Source organism: Gadus morhua, chromosome 18 (genome assembly GCF_902167405.1).
Source record: "Gadus morhua chromosome 18, gadMor3.0, whole genome shotgun sequence".
Lineage (NCBI taxonomy): Eukaryota > Metazoa > Chordata > Actinopteri > Gadiformes > Gadidae > Gadus > Gadus morhua.
Window position 1 is genome coordinate 24,600,686 of NC_044065.1, and position 17,432 is coordinate 24,618,117.

Here is a 17,432-nt window from a genome sequence, read left to right on the forward strand (position 1 = left end):
GTTTAAAGAAACTTCATTTCCAGGCTGTCTTAATGTACGGAAGGTATTACTTATGAGAATCTTGTGGCTTCTGAGAAGAAATTACTTGACAGCCATAAAACATGGCATTCTTAATTGAGTACAACAGTAGTTCAAGTTGTCATAATGATTTACATATTATGTGTTACGTGGATTTTTATTATACTTAATATCAATCAAAGCGCAAAAATTGCTCTAAGCCTGACTCTAGATGTTCACTGGTTCCCTCGTTGGTGCAGTAGGCAGCACGTCATTCTCATAATCTGAAGGTTGTGAGTTCGAGCCTCTCACAGGTCACAGAGATTTAGAAACTAAATAGTATCATATATTGTAAAAATGTTTGTAAAAAAAATCGAATACCAGTGCCCTGGTTTAAAGATTCTTGATTTCCAGGCTATCTTAATATTCTGAAGGTATTACTTCTGAGAACCTTGTTGCTTCTGGGAAGAAATGACTTGACAGCCATAAAACATGGCATTCCTAATTGTGTACAACAGTAGTTCAAATTTTCCTATTGATTTAACATGATACGTGTAACCTGGATTTTTATTATACTTTAGTATCGATCTTAGCGCAAAAATTGCTGTATGAGCCTGAATGATTGCTGTAAATGGTTGCCTCGTTGGCGCAGTAGGCAGCGCGTCAGTCTCATAATCTGAAGGTCGTGAGTTCGAGCCTCACACGGGCATAGAGTTTTAGAAACTAACTAGTATCATGCATTGTAAAAATGTTTGCAAAAAAATCGGATACCCGTGCCTGGTTTAAATGAAACTTCATTTCCAGGCTGTCTTAATGTACGGAAGGTATTACTTATGAGAATCTTGTGGCTTCTGAGAAGAAATTACTTGACAGCCATAAAACATGGCATTCTTAATTGAGTACAACAGTAGTTCAAGTTGTCATAATGATTTACATATTATGTGTTACGTGGATTTTTATTATACTTAATATCAATCAAAGCGCAAAAATTGCTCTAAGCCTGACTCTTAGATGTTCACTGGTTCCCTCGTTGGTGCAGTAGGCAGCACGTCATTCTCATAATCTGAAGGTCGTGAGTTCGAGCCTCTCACAGGGCACAGAGATTTAGAAACTAAATAGTATCATATATTGTAAAAATGTTTGTAAAAAAAATCGGATACCAGTGCTTGGTTTAAAGATTCTTGATTTCCAGGCTATCTTAATATTCTGAAGGTATTACTTCTGAGAACCTTGTTGCTTCTGGGAAGAAATGACTTGACAGCCATAAAACATGGCATTCCTAATTGTGTACAACAGTAGTTCAAATTTTCCTATTGATTTAACATGATACGTGTAACCTGGATTTTTATTATACTTTGTATCGATCTTAGCGCAAAAATTGGTATGAGCCTGAATGATTGTGAACTGGTTGCCTCGTTGGCGCAGTAGGCAGCGCGTCAGTCTCATAATCTGAAGGTCGTGAGTTCGAGCCTCACACGGGGCATAAAGTTTTAGAAACTAGCTAGTATCATGCATTGTAAAAATTTTGCAAAAAAATCGGATACCCGTGCCTGGTTTAAAGAAACTTCATTTCAAGGCTGTCTTAATGTACGGAAGGTATTACTTATGAGAATCTTGTGGCTTCTGAGAAGAAATTACTTGACAGCCATAAAACATGGCATTCTTAATTGAGTACAACAGTAGTTCAAGTTTTCATAATGATTTACATATTATGTGTTACGTGGATTTTTATTATACTTAATATCAATCAAAGCGCAAAAATTGCTCAAAGCCTGACTCTTGCTGTTCACTGGTTCCCTCGTTGGTGCAGTAGGCAGCACGTCATTCTCATAATCTGAAGGTCGTGAGTTCGAGCCTCTCACAGGGCACAGAGTTTTAGAAACTAAATAGTATCATATATTGTAAAAATGTTTCTAAAAAAAATCGGATACCAGTGCCCGGTTTAAAGATTCTTGATTTCCAGGCTGTCTTAATATACTGAAGGCATTACTTATGAGAACCTTGTTGCTTCTGGGAAGAAATGACTTGACAGCCATAAAACATGGCATTCCTAATTGTGTACAATAGTAGTTCAAATTTTCCTATTGATTTAACATGATACGTGTAACCTGGATTTTTATTATACTTTGTATCGATCTTAGCGCAAAAATTAGCATGAGCCTGAATGATTGTGAATTGGTTGCCTCGTTGGCGCAGTAGGCAGCGCGTCAGTCTCATAATCTGAAGGTCGTGAGTTCGAGCCTCACACGGGGCATAGAGTTTTAGAAACTAACTAGTATCATGCATTGTAAAAATGTTTGCTAAAAAAATAGGATACCCGTGCCTGGTTCAAAGAAACTTCATTTCCAGGCTGTCTTAATGTACGGAAGGTATTACTTATGAGAATCTTGTGGCTTCTGAGAAGAAATTACTTGACAGCCATGAAACATGGCATTCTTAATTGAGTACAACAGTAGTTCAAGTTGTCATAATGATTTACATATTATGTGTTACGTGGATTTTTATTATACTTGATATCAATCAAAGCGCAAAAATTGCTCTAAGCCTGACTCTAGATGTTCACTGGTTCCCTCGTTGGTGCAGTAGGCAGCACGTCATTCTCATGATCTGACGGTTGTGAGTTCGAGCCTCTCACAGGTCACAGAGTTTTAGAAACTAAATAGTATCATATATTGTAAAAATGTTTGTAAAAAAATCGGATACCAGTGCCCTGTTTAAAGAAACTTCGTTTCCAGGCTGTCTTAATATACTGAAGGTATTACTTATGATAATCTTGTGGCTTCTGAGAAGAAATGACTTGAGAGCCATAACACATGGCATTCCTAATTGTGTACAACAGTAGTTCAAATTTTCCCATTGATTTAACATGATACATGTAACCTGGATTTTTATTATACTTAATATCAATCTTAGCGCAAATATTGCTGTAAACCTGACTCTTGCTGTTCAATGGTTCCCATGTTGGTGCAGTAGGCAGCACGTCATTCTCATGATCTGAAGGTCGTGAGTTCGAGCCTCTCACAGGGCACAGAGTTTTAGAAACTAAATAGTATCATATATTGTAAAAATGTTTGTAAAAAAAATCGGATACCAGTGCCGGTTTAAAGATTCTTGATTTCCAGGCTATCTTAATATTCTGAAGGTATTACTTCTGAGAACCTTGTTGCTTCTGGGAAGAAATGACTTGACAGCCATAAAACATGGCATTCCTAATTGTGTACAACAGTAGTTCAAATTTTCCTATTGATTTAACATGATACGTGTAACCTGGATTTTTATTATACTTTGTATCGATCTTAGCGCAAAAATTGGCATGAGCCTGAATGATTGTTAACTGGTTGCCTCGTTGGCGCAGTAGGCAGCGCGTCAGTCTCATAATCTGAAGGTCGTGAGTTCGAGCCTCACACGGAGCATAGAGTTTAGAAACTAAATAGTATCATGCATTGTAAAAATGTTTGCAAAAAAATCGGATACCCGTGCCCTGGTTTAAATGAAACTTCATTTCCAGGCTAGTCTTAATAGTACTGAAGGTATTACTTCTGAGAATCCTTGTTGCTTCTGAGAAGAAATGACTTGACAGCCATAAAACATGGCATTCTTAATTGAGTACAACAGTAGTTCAAGTTGTCATAATGATTTACATATTATGTGTTACGTGGATTTTTATTATACTTAATATCAATCAAAGCGCAAAAATTGCTCTAAGCCTGACTCTAGATGTTCACTGGTTCCCTCGTTGGTGCAGTAGGTAGCACGTCATTCACATAATCTGAAGGTCGTGAGTTCGAGCCTCTCACAGGGCATAGAGTTTTAGAAACGAAATAGTATCATATATTGTAAAAATGTTTGTAAAAAAAATCGGATACCAGTGCTTGGTTTAAAGATTCTTGATTTCCAGGCTATCTTAATATTCTGAAGGTATTACTTCTGAGAACCTTGTTGCTTCTGGGAAGAAATGACTTGACAGCCATAAAACATGGCATTCTTAATTGAGTACAACAGTAGTTCAAGTTGTCATAATGATTTACATATTATGTGTTACGTGGATTTTTATTATACTTAATATCAATCAAAGCGCAAAAATTGCTCTAAGCCTGACTCTTGCTGTTCACTGGTTCCCTCGTTGGTGCAGTAGGCAGCACGTCATTCTCATAATCTGAAGGTCGTGAGTTCGAGCCTCTCACAGGGCACAGAGTTTTAGAAACTAAATAGTATCATATATTGTAAAAATGTTTGTAAAAAAAATCGGATACCAGTGCCCGGTTTAAAGATTCTTGATTTCCAGGCTGTCTTAATATACTGAAGGTATTACTTATGAGAACCTTGTTGCTTCTGGGAAGAAATGACTTGACAGCCATAAAACATGGCATTCCTAATTGTGTACAACAGTAGTTCAAATTTTCCTATTGATTTAACATGATACGTGTAACCTGGATTTTTATTATACTTTGTATCGATCTTAGCGCAAAAATTGGCATGAGCCTGAATGATTGTGAACTGGTTGCCTCGTTGGCGCAGTAGGCAGCGCGTCAGTCTCATAATCTGAAGGTCGTGAGTTCGAGCCTCTCACAGGGCATAGAGTTTTAGAAACTAAATAGTATCATATATTGTAAAAATGTTTGTAAAAAAATCGGATACCCGTGCCTGGTTTAAATGAAACTTCATTTCCAGGCTGTCTTAATGTACGGAAGGTATTACTTATGAGAATCTTGTGGCTTCTGAGAAGAAATTACTTGACAGCCATAAAACATGGCATTCTTAATTGAGTACAACAGTAGTTCAAGTTGTCATAATGATTTACATATTATGTGTTACGTGGATTTTTATTATACTTGATATCAATCAAAGCGCAAAAATTGCTCTAAGCCTGACTCTAGATGTTCACTGGTTCCCTCGTTGGTGCAGTAGGCAGCACGTCATTCTCATAATCTGAAGGTCGTGAGTTCGAGCCTCTCACAGGGCATAGAGTTTTAGAAACTAAATAGTATCATATATTGTAAAAATGTTTGTAAAAAAAATCGGATACCAGTGCTTGGTTTAAAGATTCTTGATTTCCAGGCTATCTTAATATTCTGAAGGTATTACTTCTGAGAACCTTGTTGCTTCTGGGAAGAAATGACTTGACAGCCATAAAACATGGCATTCCTAATTGTGTACAACAGTAGTTCAAATTTTCCTATTGATTTAACATGATACGTGTAACCTGGATTTTTATTATACTTTGTATCGATCTTAGCGCAAAAATTGGTATGAGCCTGAATGATTGTGAAACTGGTTGCCTCGTTGGCGCAGTAGGCAGCGCGTCAGTCTCATAATCTGAAGGTCGTGAGTTCGAGCCTCACACGGGGCATAAAGTTTTAGAAACTAGCTAGTATCATGCATTGTAAAAATTTTGCAAAAAAATCGGATACCCGTGCCTGGTTCAAAGAAACTTCATTTCCAGGCTGTCTTAATGTACGGAAGGTATTACTTATGAGAATCTTGTGGCTTCTGAGAAGAAATTACTTGACAGCCATAAAACATGGCATTCTTAATTGAGTACAACAGTAGTTCAAGTTTTCATAATGATTTACATATTATGTGTTACGTGGATTTTTATTATACTTAATATCAATCAAAGCGCAAAAATTGCTCTAAGCCTGACTCTTGCTGTTCACTGGTTCCCTCGTTGGTGCAGTAGGCAGCACGTCATTCTCATAATCTGAAGGTCGTGAGTTCGAGCCTCTCACAGGGCACAGAGATTTAGAAACTAAATAGTATCATATATTGTAAAAATGTTTGCTAAAAAAAATCGGATACCAGTGCCCGGTTTAAAGATTCTTGATTTCCAGGCTGTCTTAATATACTGAAGGCATTACTTATGAGAACCTTGTTGCTTCTGGGAAGAAATGACTTGACAGCCATAAAACATGGCATTCCTAATTGTGTACAACAGTAGTTCAAATTTTCCTATTGATTTAACATGATACGTGTAACCTGGATTTTTATTATACTTTGTATCGATCTTAGCGCAAAAATTAGCATGAGCCTGAATTGTTGCTGTTCACTGGTTCCCTCGTTGGTGCAGTAGGCAGCACGTCATTCTCATAATCTGAAGGTCGTGAGTTCGAGCCTCTCACAGGGCACAGAGATTTAGAAACTAAATAGTATCATACATTGTAAAAATGTTTCTAAAAAAAATCGGAATACCAGTGCTTGGTTTAAAGATTCTTGATTTCCAGGCTATCTTAATATTCTGAAGGTATTACTTCTGAGAACCTTGTTGCTTCTGGGAAGAAATGACTTGACAGCCATAAAACATGGCATTCCTAATTGTGTACAACAGTAGTTCAAATTTTCCTATTGATTTAACATGATACGTGTAACCTGGATTTTTATTATACTTTGTATCGATCTTAGAGCAAAAATTGGTATCAGCCTGAATGATTGTGAACTGGTTGCCTCGTTGGCGCAGTAGGCAGCGCGTCAGTCTCATAATCTGTAAGGTCGTGAGTTCGAGCCTCACACGGGGCATAAAGTTTTAGAAACTAGCTAGTATCATGCATTGTAAAAATTTTGCAAAAAAAACGGATACCCGTGCCTGGTTCAAAGAAACTTCATTTCCAGGCTGTCTTAATGTACGGAAGGTATTACTTATGAGAATCTTGTGGCTTCTGAGAAGAAATTACTTGACAGCCATAAAACATGGCATTCTTAATTGAGTACAACAGTAGTTCAAGTTTTCATAATGATTTACATATTATGTGTTACGTGGATTTTTATTATACTTAATATCAATCAAAGCGCAAAAATTGCTCTAAGCCTGACTCTTGCTGTTCACTGGTTCCCTCGTTGGTGCAGTAGGCAGCACGTCATTCTCATAATCTGAAGGTCGTGAGTTCGAGCCTCTCACAGGGCACAGAGATTTAGAAACTAAATAGTATCATATATTGTAAAAATGTTTGCAAAAAAAAATCGGATACCAGTGCCCGGTTTAAAGATTCTTGATTTCCAGGCTGTCTTAATATACTGAAGGCATTACTTATGAGAACCTTGTTGCTTCTGGGAAGAAATGACTTGACAGCCATAAAACATGGCATTCCTAATTGTGTACAACAGTAGTTCAAATTTTCCTATTGATTTAACATGATACGTGTAACCTGGATTTTTATTATACTTTGTATCGATCTTAGCGCAAAAATTGGCATGAGCCTGAATGGTTGTGAACTGGTTGCCTCGTTGGCGCAGTAGGCAGCGCGTCAGTCTCATAATCTGAAGGTCGTGAGTTCGAGCCTCACACGGGGCATAGAGTTTTAGAAACTAACTAGTATCATGCATTGTAAAAATGTTTGCAAAAAAATAGGATACCCGTGCCTGGTTTAAAGAAACTTCATTTCAAGGCTGTCTTAATGTACGGAAGGTATTACTTATGAGAATCTTGTGGCTTCTGAGAAGAAATTACTTGACAGCCATAAAACATGGCATTCTTAATTGAGTACAACAGTAGTTCAAGTTTTCATAATGATTTACATATTATGTGTTACGTGGATTTTTATTATACTTAATATCAATCAAAGCGCAAAAATTGCTCTAAGCCTGACTGTTGCTGTTCACTGGTTCCCTCGTTGGTGCAGTAGGCAGCACGTCATTCTCATAATCTGAAGGTCGTGAGTTCGAGCCTCTCACAGGGCACAGAGATTTAGAAACTAAATAGTATCATATATTGTAAAAATGTTTGTAAAAAAAATTGAATACTAGTGCTTGGTTTAAAGATTCTTGATTTCCAGGCTATCTTAATATTCTGAAGGTATTACTTCTGAGAACCTTGTTGCTTCTGGGAAGAAATGACTTGACAGCCATAAAACATGGCATTCCTAATTGTGTACAACAGTAGTTCAAATTTTCCTATTGATTTAACATGATACGTGTAACCTGGATTTTTATTATACTTTGTATCGATCTTAGAGCAAAAATTGGTATCAGCCTGAATGATTGTAAACTGGTTGCCTCGTTGGCGCAGTAGGCAGCGCGTCAGTCTCATAATCTGTAGGTCGTGAGTTCGAGCCTCACACGGGGCATAAAGTTTTAGAAACTAGCTAGTATCATGCATTGTAAAAATTTTGCAAAAAAAACGGATACCCGTGCCTGGTTCAAAGAAACTTCATTTCCAGGCTGTCTTAATGTACGGAAGGTATTACTTATGAGAATCTTGTGGCTTCTGAGAAGAAATTACTTGACAGCCATAAAACATGGCATTCTTAATTGAGTACAACAGTAGTTCAAGTTTTCATAATGATTTACATATTATGTGTTACGTGGATTTTTATTATACTTAATATCAATCAAAGCGCAAAAATTGCTCTAAGCCTGACTCTTGCTGTTCACTGGTTCCCTCGTTGGTGCAGTAGGCAGCACGTCATTCTCATAATCTGAAGGTCGTGAGTTCGAGCCACTCACAGGGCACAGAGATTTAGAAACTAAATAGTATCATATATTGTAAAAATGTTTGCAAAAAAAATCGGATACCAGTGCCCGGTTTAAAGATTCTTGATTTCCAGGCTGTCTTAATATACTGAAGGCATTACTTATGAGAACCTTGTTGCTTCTGGGAAGAAATGACTTGACAGCCATAAAACATGGCATTCCTAATTGTGTACAACAGTAGTTCAAATTTTCCTATTGATTTAACATGATACGTGTAACCTGGATTTTTATTATACTTTGTATCGATCTTAGCGCAAAAATTGAGATGAGCCTGAATGGTTGTGAAATGGTTGCCTCGTTGGCGCAGTAGGCAGCGCGTCAGTCTCATAATCTGAAGGTCGTGAGTTCGAGCCTCACACGGGGCATAGAGTTTTAGAAACTAACTAGTATCATGCATTGTAAAAATGTTTGCAAAAAAATAGGATACCCGTGCCTGGTTTAAAGAAACTTCATTTCAAGGCTGTCTTAATGTACGGAAGGTATTACTTATGAGAATCTTGTGGCTTCTGAGAAGAAATTACTTGACAGCCATAAAACATGGCATTCTTAATTGAGTACAACAGTAGTTCAAGTTGTCATAATGATTTACATATTATGTGTTACGTGGATTTTTATTATACTTAACATCAATCAAATCGCAAAAATTGCTCAAAGCCTGACTCTTGCTGTTCACTGGTTCCCTCGTTGGTGCAGTAGGCAGCACGTCATACTCATAAGCTGAAGGTCGTGAGTTCGAGCCTCTCACAGGGCACAGAGTTTTAGAAACTAAATAGTATCATATATTGTAAAAATGTTTGTAAAAAAAATCGGATACCAGTGCCCGGTTTAAAGATTCTTGATTTCCAGGCTGTCTTAATATACTGAAGGCATTACTTATGAGAACCTTGTTGCTTCTGGGAAGAAATGACTTGACAGCCATAAAACATGGCATTCCTAATTGTGTACAACAGTAGTTCAAATTTTCCTATTGATTTAACATGATACGTGTAACCTGGATTTTTATTATACTTTGTATCGATCTTAGCGCAAAAATTGGCATGAGCCTGAATGATTGTGAACTGGTTGGCGCAGTAGGCAGCGCGTCAGTCTCAAAATCTGAAGGTCGTGAGTTCGAGCCTCACACGGGGCATAGAGTTGTAGAAACGAAGTAGTATCATGCATTGTAAAAATGTTTGCGAAAAAATAGGATACCCGTGCCTTGTTTAAAGAAACTTCATTTCCAGGCTGTCTTAATGTACGGAAGGTATTACTTATGAGAATCTTGTGGCTTCTGAGAAGAAATTACTTGACAGCCATAAAACATGGCATTCTTAATTGAGTACAACAGTAGTTCAATGTTTTCATAATGATTTACATATTATGTGTTACGTGGATTTTTATTATACTTAATATCAATCAAAGCGCAAAAATTGCTCTAAGCCTGACTCTTGCTGTTCACTGGTTCCCTCGTTGGTGCAGTAGGCAGCACGTCATTCTCATAATCTGAAGGTCGTGAGTTCGAGCCTCTCAAAGGGCACAGAGTTGTGGAAACAAAATAGTATCATATATTGTAAAAATGTTTGCAAAAAAAATCGGATACCAGTGCCCGGTTTAAAGATTCTTGATTTCCAGGCTATCTTAATATTCTGAAGGTATTACTTCTGAGAACCTTGTTGCTTCTGGGAAGAAATGACTTGACAGCCATAAAACATGGCATTCCTAATTGTGTACAACAGTAGTTCAAATTTTCCTATTGATTTAACATGATACGTGTAACCTGGATTTTTATTATACTTTGTATCGATCTTAGCGCAAAAATTGGTATGAGCCTGAATGATTGTGAACTAGTTGCCTCGTTGGCGCAGTAGGCAGCGCGTCAGTCTCATAATCTGTAAGGTCGTGAGTTCGAGCCTCACACGGGGCATAAAGTTTTAGAAACTAGCTAGTATCATGCATTGTAAAAATTTTGCAAAAAAAACGGATACCCGTGCCTGGTTCAAAGAAACTTCATTTCCAGGCTGTCTTAATGTACGGAAGGTATTACTTATGAGAATCTTGTGGCTTCTGAGAAGAAATTACTTGACAGCCATAAAACATGGCATTCTTAATTGAGTACAACAGTAGTTCAAGTTTTCATAATGATTTACATATTATGTGTTACGTGGATTTTTATTATACTTAATATCAATCAAAGCGCAAAAATTTCTCTAAGCCTGACTCTTGCTGTTCACTGGTTCCCTCGTTGGTGCAGTAGGCAGCACGTCATTCTCATAATCTGAAGGTCGTGAGTTCGAGCCTCTCACAGGGCACAGAGATTTAGAAACTAAATAGTATCATATATTGTAAAAATGTTTGCAAAAAAAATCGGATACCAGTGCCCGGTTTAAAGATTCTTGATTTCCAGGCTGTCTTAATATACTGAAGGCATTACTTATGAGAACCTTGTTGCTTCTGGGAAGAAATGACTTGACAGCCATAAAACATGGCATTCCTAATTGTGTACAACAGTAGTTCAAATTTTCCTATTGATTTAACATGATACGTGTAACCTGGATTTTTATTATACTTTGTATCGATCTTAGCGCAAAAATTTGGATGAGCCTGAATGGTTGTGAACTGGTTGCCTCGTTGGCGCAGTAGGCAGCACGTCAGTCTCATAATCTGAAGGTCGTGAGTTCGAGCCTCACACGGGGCATAGAGTTTTAGAAACTAACTAGTATCATGCATTGTAAAAATGTTTGCAAAAAAATAGGATACCCGTGCCTGGTTTAAAGAAACTTCATTTCAAGGCTGTCTTAATGTACGGAAGGTATTACTTATGAGAATCTTGTGGCTTCTGAGAAGAAATTATTTGACAGCCATAAAACATGGCATTCTTAATTGAGTACAACAGTAGTTCAAGTTGTCATAATGATTTACATATTATGTGTTACGTGGATTTTTATTATACTTAACATCAATCAAATCGCAAAAATTGCTCAAAGCCTGACTCTTGCTGTTCACTGGTTCCCTCGTTGGTGCAGTAGGCAGCACGTCATTCTCATAATCTGAAGGTCGTGAGTTCGAGCCTCTCACAGGGCACAGAGTTTTAGAAACTAAATAGTATCATATATTGTAAAAATGTTTGTAAAAAAAATCGGATACCAGTGCCCGGTTTAAAGATTCTTGATTTCCAGGCTGTCTTAATATACTGAAGGCATTACTTACGAGAACCTTGTTGCTTCTGGGAAGAAATTACTTGACAGCCATAAAACATGGCATTCCTAATTGTGTACAACAGTAGTTCAAATTTTCCTATTGATTTAACATGATACGTGTAACCTGGATTTTTATTATACTTTGTATCGATCTTAGCGTAAAAATTGGCATGAGCCTGAATGATTGTGAACTGGTTGGCGCAGTAGGCAGCGCGTCAGTCTCATAATCTGAAGGTCGTGAGTTCCGAGCCTCACACGGGGCATAGAGTTGTAGAAACGAAGTAGTATCATGCATTGTAAAAATGTTTGTAAAAAAAATAGGATACCCGTGCCTTGTTTAAAGAAACTTCATTTCCAGGCTGTCTTAATGTACGGAAGGTATTACTTATGAGAATCTTGTGGCTTCTGAGAAGAAATTACTTGACAGCCATAAAACATGGCATTCTTAATTGAGTACAACAGTAGTTCAAGTTTTCATAATGATTTACATATTATGTGTTACGTGGATTTTTATTATACTTAATATCAATCAAAGCGCAAAAATTGCTCTAAGCCTGACTCTTGCTTTTCACTGGTTCCCTCGTTGGTGCAGTAGGCAGCACGTCATTCTCATAATCTGAAGGTCGTGAGTTCGAGCCTCTCACAGGGCACAGAGATTTAGAAACTAAATAGTATCATATATTGTAAAAATGTTTGTAAAAAAAATCGAATACCAGTGCTTGGTTTAAAGATTCTTGATTTCCAGGCTATCTTAATATTCTGAAGGTATTACTTCTGAGAACCTTGTTGCTTCTGGGAAGAAATGACTTGACAGCCATAAAACATGGCATTCCTAATTGTGTACAACAGTAGTTCAAATTTTCCTATTGATTTAACATGATACGTGTAACCTGGATTTTTATTATACTTTGTATCGATCTTAGCGCAAAAATTGGTATGAGCCTGAATGATTGTGAAATGGTTGCCTCGTTGGCGCAGTAGGCAGCGCGTCAGTCTCATAATCTGAAGGTCGTGAGTTCGAGCCTCACACGGGGCATAAAGTTTTAGAAACTAACTAGTATCATGCATTGTAAAAATGTTTGCAAAAAAATAGGATACCCGTGCCTGGTTCAAAGAAACTTCATTTCAAGGCTGTCTTAATGTACGGAAGGTATTACTTATGAGAATCTTGTGGCTTCTGAGAAGAAATTACTTGACAGCCATAAAACATGGCATTCTTAATTGAGTACAACAGTAGTTCAAGTTTTCATAATGATTTACATATTATGTGTTACGTGGATTTTTATTATACTTAATATCAATCAAAGCGCAAAAATTGCTCTAAGCCTGACTCTTGCTGTTCACTGGTTCCCTCGTTGGTGCAGTAGGCAGCACGTCATTCTCATAATCTGAAGGTCGTGAGTTCGAGCCTCTCACAGGGCACAGAGTTTTAGAAACTAAATAGTATCATATATTGTAAAAATGTTTGTAAAAAAAATCGGATACCAGTGCCCGGTTTAAAGATTCTTGATTTCCAGGCTATCTTAATATTCTGAAGGTATTACTTCTGAGAACCTTGTTGCTTCTGGGAAGAAATGACTTGACAGCCATAAAACGCAGAGTTACGTATGTAACTCCGGTTCTATGAATCCTGGATGACCGCCAGAGGCGGTGCATTAAGCACTGGATTTATCCGTCTCGCGCATGCGCAGTTCGAGTACCTATACCAACAAGGTCACATGTGACCCTCGTGACACCGGATTGGCTATATAGCCCGGTGTCGACAGAGGATCTGTTCCCAGAATCTTCTCGCGAACCACGAGACTTCTGAGTGACCTGTAACTCTGGCGGTCATCCAGGATTCATAGAACCGGAGTTACATACGTAACTCTGCGTTCTATTTCATCCTTACTGACCGCCAGAGGCGGTGCATTAAGCACTGGATGGCCAATACCAACAACGTCACGAAGAGTCAAGGTGCTCACCTACTGATCAGAGAAAGCAGAGCTTGGCATCAGGGCCACGCCCATTGGATGGGGAGTGGCAACGTTGACCCGGTAGAACCTGGAGAATGTGCTAGGCGACGCCCATGACGCCGCGGCACAGATGGTCCCCAGGGGCACCCCTCTCAGGGCAGCCCATGATGTGGAGACGCTCCTAGTTGAGTGACACCTCACCCTGGATGGCGGGGGGCGGCCACTGGCCCCGTAGGCGTGTGTTATGGTCTCCACAATCCAGTGGGACAGCCTCTGCTTTGTTAAAGCATGACCCCTGTTAGGGCCACCATGGCAAACAAAAAGCTGCTCCGACTGGCGAATACCGGCGGTAGCAGAAATATAAGCCCTAAGGGCCCGCACCGGGCACAGCAGCTCAGACCCACCCTCCCCAGAAGGGGGGTCAAAGCGTGCTAACTGGATGGGCTGGTTAAGGTGATTGCGTGGCAGGGTCTTTGGCAGGAACGCAACGTTCGGCCATAGAGTGACACCCGAGCCATCAGAGTTCCACCTCAGGCATGTATCACTCACTGATAGGGCATGCAACTCCCCGACCCGCTTGGCAGATGTTATGGCGAGTAAAAAGGCAGCCTTCATAGACAGCCACTTCAAACCCCCTTGACCCAAAGGCTCGAAGGGAGGAGATGACAAGGCTTCCAGCACCAGCGGCAGGTCCCATGCTGGAGACCGCATGGCTGTAGGGGGACGCAGCCTCAAAGCCCCTCTTAGAAAGAGGGACACTAATCTGTGGCGCCCTACCGTGGCGCTGTCAACCCTATCATGTAGGGAGGAGATGGCAGCGACATAGACCCTCAGGGTAGAGTGCGACCGGCCACTATCCAGGAGGGACTGCAGAAATTCCAGCACCGTGGTCACAGCACAATGCACTGGATCCACGGCCCTAGCCGCACACCAGTTGGAGAACAGCTTCCACCTGTTTCCGTACTGCAACCTGGTCGATGGTGCCCTGGCACTCATGACCGTACCCCTGACAGCCGTAGTGCACTCCCTCAGCAGTGGGTCGGGCCCTGCAGTGGCCAAGCCCAGAGCTGTAGGCGAGAGGGGTCGGGATGCCAGATCTGACCCCCCAGCTGGGACAGGAGATCCCTCCTGTCGGGGAGGCGCCATGGCGTGCTGCAGCAGAGCCTGAGCAGCAGTGGATACCAGAGCCTCCCCGGCCAAAAGGGGGCCACCAGAAGGAGCCGGTGGCCCTGCAAAAGGACCCTCTGGAGTGTCGGCAGAATCAAAGGCAATGGTGGGTAGGCATAAAGAGGCCTGTCCGGCCAATCGTGCGCCAGCGCGTCCTGCCCTAAAGGGCTGGACGCTTCTGCCCAGGAGAACCAGAGGGGGCAATGCGCCGACTCCTCCGAGGCAAAGAGGTCCACCTCTGCCCTGCCGAAGAGGCCCCACATTGACTCCACCACCTCGGGGTGAAGCCGCCATTCCCCCGGTGGAGGCTTCCGTCGGGAGAGGAAGTCTGCCGCCCGATTCTGGGCCCCCGGCAAATAGACTGCACGTAGGCTGGCCAGACGGGGAGAAGCCCAAGTCAACAGGCTCTGGGATACCCGGAGTAGCCGTGCTGACCTGGTGCCCCCCTGGTGGTTCACCTGCGAAACCGTGGCCATGTTGTCCGACCGGACCAGGACATGCCGGCCTGTCAAATGGGGCAGAAAGCTGGCTAATGCCAGCTGCACAGCCCGGAGTTCCAGCACATTGATGTGTTGTGCCATGTCCCGGCCAGACCACCGTCCCTGCGCAGTCCTGCCCTGCCACACTGCGCCCCATCCCGAGAGGCAGGCATCGGTTGTCACCAACTCCCGGCGTGCCGGGATTGCGCCCATGGGCACGCCTGCCTCCAGATACGCTCTCCTTCTCCATGGGGCCAGAGAGACAAGACACTGCAGGGTCACCTTGACCCTCCTCTGCCTGTGCCACTTGGCATCTAGGTGCAGGCTGTTCAGCCACATTTGGAGTGGGCGCAGGGACAGTAAACCCAGAGGCACCACAGCTGAAGCAGCTGCCAGCTTGCCCAGAAGCTGAAGAAAAAGAATAAAAAGCAGCCTCCTGCCGGCTCTGAAGAGAGGAAGGAGGCGGAGGATGTCGTTCACCCGTCGAGGTGAAAGGTAGGCCTTCATGGCGACCGAGTCCAGGACCAACCCCAGATAGGTAACCCGTTGGGAAGGGTCCAGGCAACTCTTTGTTTGATTCACCGTCAAGCCCAGCCGGGCGACGTGCGACAGCAGGCGGGCCGTGTCCTGGGCCACCTGGGACCTGGAGGGCGCACAGACCAGCCAGTCGTCCAGATACGGCAGGATCTTCATGCCCTGCGTCTGCAGGGGTGCGAGGGCTGCCGCCACAACCCTGGTGAAAACCCTCGGGGAGAGGGAAAGCCCGAAGGGAAGTACCCTGAATTGGTAATGCCTGCCCCGATAGGCAAACCTCAGGAACCGCCTGTGGTGTGCCGCAACCGGCACATGAAAATAGGCGTCCTTTAGGTCTATAGTCGTGAACCACTCCCCCCTGGCAACTACCCTCAGGGTGTCCGCCGAGGTGAGCATGTGAAATGGTAAAATTTTTAAAAACGTGTTCAGGCCCCTTAGGTCTAGAATGGGCCTGAATCCGCCGTCTTTCTTGGTGACCAGAAAGTACGCCGAGTAGAACCCCCCGGGTTGTAACTGAGGGTCCACTGGCTCGATCGCACCCTTGGCCAGGAGGGCGGATAGCTCCTGGGCCAGAGCTGCGGCCTTCGTCGGGTCGCGGACGACTGTCATCCTGACCCGGCCAAAGGCCTGGGGCCGGCGTCGGAACTGTAATTCGTACCCCCGGGTTAAGGTGGAAACCACCCAGGGGTCTATAGTACAGGCAGCCCAATAGCTGATCTGCTGCTGGGAAAAACAGCCGACGACCGGCCCCGTGGTCCTAGCGCCTGGCCCCCCGGCCTCTGTCGGCTCTGGAGGGGTACCGGTGAGGCTCCGCGGCCCGAGGCTGCCCGGGCGATGGGCGGGCGGGGGCGCGAAAGCTATCAGCGGGCTGCTGGGCGGACCGCCGAGACCTGCGTAGGCCCTCCTCTCTTGCTGGGTAAGAGCGTGGTGGCTGGTAGCGGCCCCGGGGGGCAGCCGGGGGGGCTCTAGGCCTGCCAGGAGCGGAGACACTCCTGTGAAGACCTGACAGCTGCAGGTTGGTTTGCCTAGCTTGGGCAGCTCGCTCCAGCGTCTCCAGGGCAGCTGACCCAAACAGCTCCCCCGGTACCACTGGCACGGCTCTAAGGGCCTTCCTGCACGCCTCCGTCAGGGGCGACTGAGCCAACCAAACCTGGCGGCGAGTCTGGACCAGGGTGGACATAACACGCCCCAATTCCCTGGACATGAGGGCAAAGGCCTGTAGGGACGCGTCGCTCAGGTCCTGTGTAGACGGCTCAACTGCAGCTTGTTGCAGCGAGGTCGAGAGCGCCAGCATTAGGTGGGAGAGGGAGTTGCCAATCCGCCCCATACGTGCTGCTGCGTCATAGGCCTTCGAAAGCAGGTCGTCTGTGACCCTGCACTGGGGCCGAGGACACCTGGCATCCGGCCGCAAGGCCTGATCGGGGGTTAGAATGAGGGAGGCAATGGCGGGCTCAACGGGTGGCATGCAACCCAAACCATACTGCGCTGGATCCCGCATGGCAGCCAAGGCCCGAGCACTGGAAGAAGGACGGGGGAGAGCCTTGGCGTCCTTCCAGCAGAGGTGTAGCTCCTTTAAATACTCCTCCGAAGGAGGGACAGAGAAAGGGGCTGTGGCAGGGCTGCGCCTGAAAAAGGCGCTAGGCTGGGCCAAGTCTGCCTGA

The 17,432-nt window shown here is 43.1% G+C and overlaps 9 non-coding genes across 9 annotated transcripts; all 9 read left to right on the forward strand.

The window, feature by feature from the left end:
* Positions 1–1,407: 1,407 nt before the first annotated feature.
* trnam-cau (transfer RNA methionine (anticodon CAU)) lies at positions 1,408–1,480 on the forward strand. The gene has a single exon. It is a non-coding gene; the product is annotated as a tRNA-Met (tRNA).
* A 698-nt stretch (positions 1,481–2,178) lies between these two features.
* On the forward strand, positions 2,179–2,251 carry trnam-cau (transfer RNA methionine (anticodon CAU)). The gene has a single exon. It is a non-coding gene; the product is annotated as a tRNA-Met (tRNA).
* A 3,023-nt stretch (positions 2,252–5,274) lies between these two features.
* Positions 5,275–5,347, forward strand: trnam-cau (transfer RNA methionine (anticodon CAU)). Its single transcript has one exon. It is a non-coding gene; the product is annotated as a tRNA-Met (tRNA).
* Positions 5,348–7,209: 1,862 nt separating this feature from the next.
* Positions 7,210–7,282, forward strand: trnam-cau (transfer RNA methionine (anticodon CAU)). Its single transcript has one exon. It is a non-coding gene; the product is annotated as a tRNA-Met (tRNA).
* Positions 7,283–7,981: 699 nt separating this feature from the next.
* On the forward strand, positions 7,982–8,054 carry trnam-cau (transfer RNA methionine (anticodon CAU)). The gene has a single exon. It is a non-coding gene; the product is annotated as a tRNA-Met (tRNA).
* A 698-nt stretch (positions 8,055–8,752) lies between these two features.
* On the forward strand, positions 8,753–8,825 carry trnam-cau (transfer RNA methionine (anticodon CAU)). The gene has a single exon. It is a non-coding gene; the product is annotated as a tRNA-Met (tRNA).
* Positions 8,826–9,516: 691 nt separating this feature from the next.
* Positions 9,517–9,589, forward strand: trnal-caa (transfer RNA leucine (anticodon CAA)). The gene has a single exon. It is a non-coding gene; the product is annotated as a tRNA-Leu (tRNA).
* Positions 9,590–11,061: 1,472 nt separating this feature from the next.
* Positions 11,062–11,134, forward strand: trnam-cau (transfer RNA methionine (anticodon CAU)). The gene has a single exon. It is a non-coding gene; the product is annotated as a tRNA-Met (tRNA).
* Positions 11,135–12,599: 1,465 nt separating this feature from the next.
* On the forward strand, positions 12,600–12,672 carry trnam-cau (transfer RNA methionine (anticodon CAU)). Its single transcript has one exon. It is a non-coding gene; the product is annotated as a tRNA-Met (tRNA).
* The last annotated feature ends 4,760 nt before the right edge of the window (positions 12,673–17,432 follow it).